Here is a 2581-nt window from a genome sequence, read left to right as displayed (position 1 = left end):
TTCCTGGCTGAGAAGACACTGATTTTAAAAAACCAAAGCCTCCAAAATCACTTTTCTCGGAAGAATGTCTTCCAATGAGGTGAAGTCAGAACCTTCCCTGGCTGGTGAAGGAAATTTTTGACATACCTCAGAAAGCATTCCAAATAATTTAATGAGGAGGACCTTTGTTTAGTTCTTTAGTTAGTTCGTTAGTTATGGCAGTCCTGGGGATGGACCCAGAGCCTTTCCCACGGAGCTACATCCCCTGCAATTTTTATTTTCTATTTTAAAACAGGATTATTTCTCATTTTTTTTATTTTGAGACAGGATCATGCTAAATTGCCCGAGCTAAGCTGGAACTTGTGATCCTCCTGCCTCAGCCCCTTAAAACTTTCGTGGGCCCTAAGGCCTTTTGCTTAACGGGTCCTTTTCTTCACACACATACACACAGTCCCACACTTCTGATTGTATTGATATAAAGGTCATTATCTTATTACATCTACTCACCCATTGCGATTTTAAGACAGAATACTGTCGAAGATACTTGACACTTGACTGGAGGCCATGTGCTTATTGTGTTTTAGAGGAAAAAGCCAGGCTCTGTTGAAGTAGAGAGAAAATTCATTCTCACAAAGCACTTTGCCACAGAGGTACCAAAGGGGGGTTGTTGTGTGGTCTCCGTGATCTTTGAGGGCATGATGCTAGAGTTAACACTGAGCGGGAAGTAGTCCTCATAACTGCATCGGCCTTGATACCACATTACTTATAACTAAAAATCTATAGATACACCAAAGGATACATTGTGACTAAATTTTTGCAGTCTCGAATCAGTATGTACTATTTATTTCAATCAGTTCCACACAAGTATGTTTCATGTTTAGATTGTTATTATTTTAATATCCCTGAGGATTGTGTACCTCTGAGTTTGTAGGTCTTTTGGTTGACATCACAGAATTCTTAGACAAACCAACATCAAAGAACTTCTTAGATTTCTAGGGGCACTGTGAAATTCGGTTCACAGACGAAAAGAACATTTTGGGTGTGCTCTGTAGCTGCATAGACTCACTTGGGGCCTAGTGAAGTAATTTGGACTCTGCGTAATTTAGAACACTTACTAAAATTATTAAGAAAAGGGGCTGAGGCAGGAGAATCACACGTTTCAGCTCCGCTTAGCCTACTTAACATGATCCTATCTCAAAATAAAAAATAACTGTGTCTCAAAATAGAAAATAACTGCTGGCCATGTAGCTCAGTGAGAAAGGCTCTAGTTCCATCCTCAGTACTGCCATAACTAAGTAACTAAATAAATGTTCTCTTTTTAAAATTACTTGGCATCGTTTCTTAGGTGAGTCTGGAGGAGAGGGCCTCCCATTGTGTGACCCGTCACTTGTTGCAGTGAATAGGTGTATAATAAAGGCCAAGGGTTGGGCGCCAGTTCTGAGACCGTGAGGCGGGCCCTCACAGTGCTGTGAGGGTAGCCAGGCTCCGAGAGCCACGGGAATCTTTGTCTCTCTGATCCCTAATGGAGCCAATTGTGATTTTCCTACCCTGGGTGAAATTTGAGCACGTTCTGATTATAAAATGACTCTCGGACTTCAGACACTGCAGACTGCAGTTGACCAGGTTGGTCTCACTGTGGGGCTTCTCCCTCCTCTCAGCTGTAGACGGGGAGCAGAGCCCCCGTAGAGTGCTGTCAGGGCCAGTGTCCCAGGCTCACCACGGGGCAGGAAGTAGCTCGCTTGCAAATACCCAGGAGAAATCCAAGTGCTTGTTGTTGTTGTTAGGTGTTACAGTCATTGTCTTAGTGTATAGAGACGGCTTTGAGCTTTCATGGAGAGCAGTCACACCTTCATTCTATCGAAGGCTTTCTTCACAGGCTGTCATGGCTCACTGGCTGCCAGAGTCTAATGTTATAATTAAAAAAAAAATAAAATAAAAGTACTACTTACCGTGTTCCTGTTTCTATTAAAGGGGAGAATTGGGTCATTGAAGAACAGCTCTAAATTTAAAAACTGATCATCTTTGAAGAGACTTAGTTTCCTCTGCCCTGCAGAGAGCGGGAGAAGGTGACAGATCTAATATTAGGAAAATATAAAATATCTTGAAGTCTATCTCCCAATTATAATAACAGAAAAAGCTTCTTACATATGAATCTTGGTAAAAATATAAAATGGAAATGTATTTGTGTTTTCCCCCAAAATGTAAAGATACTGTTAACATACTTTACCAAGTGAAATATATGTGATTTATTGAATGTTTAACTAGAAAGCCAGCTGGTCCTGTATTTGTCCCGGTTATAGTGCTAAATATTTAGGGAGATGGAGAGTAACCTACTTTGCATACTTTGGGTCTCCCCTGGGTATCCCTCTGTCCTAGTGTGTGTGATCTCACATGCTTATCAGATACTCCATTGTCATCATCCGTTTGTAGTCCCCCGCCCCAATATGCTGTTGACTGCTTATTTGTGAGGTAAGAATAGTGAGCCCCACCTCCTGGTTGTAAGAATTCAACATATATAAATCTCTTGTGTGGCACTCAGTAGATGATGGTTACTCAGTTCTTCCGAGACAGTGCTAAATACAATCCAATATAGTAGAAGCAA

The 2581-nt window shown here is 41.4% G+C and overlaps 1 long non-coding RNA gene across 1 annotated transcript; it reads right to left on the bottom strand.

The window, feature by feature from the left end:
- Positions 1-517: 517 nt before the first annotated feature.
- LOC102005041 lies at positions 518-2361 on the bottom strand. The gene is made up of 3 exons (XR_260458.2): positions 2314-2361; positions 1929-2026; positions 518-579 (listed from the first exon to the last, which is right to left on the bottom strand). It is a non-coding gene; the product is annotated as an uncharacterized LOC102005041 (long non-coding RNA).
- Between the last annotated feature and the right edge of the window lie 220 nt (positions 2362-2581).

Source organism: Chinchilla lanigera, unplaced genomic scaffold (genome assembly GCF_000276665.1).
Source record: "Chinchilla lanigera isolate Chin_1 unplaced genomic scaffold, ChiLan1.0 scaffold00016, whole genome shotgun sequence".
Taxonomy (NCBI): domain Eukaryota; kingdom Metazoa; phylum Chordata; class Mammalia; order Rodentia; family Chinchillidae; genus Chinchilla; species Chinchilla lanigera.
The sequence above is the reverse complement of the archived record's forward strand: the minus strand, read 5'-3'. Positions and strand labels throughout refer to the sequence as shown.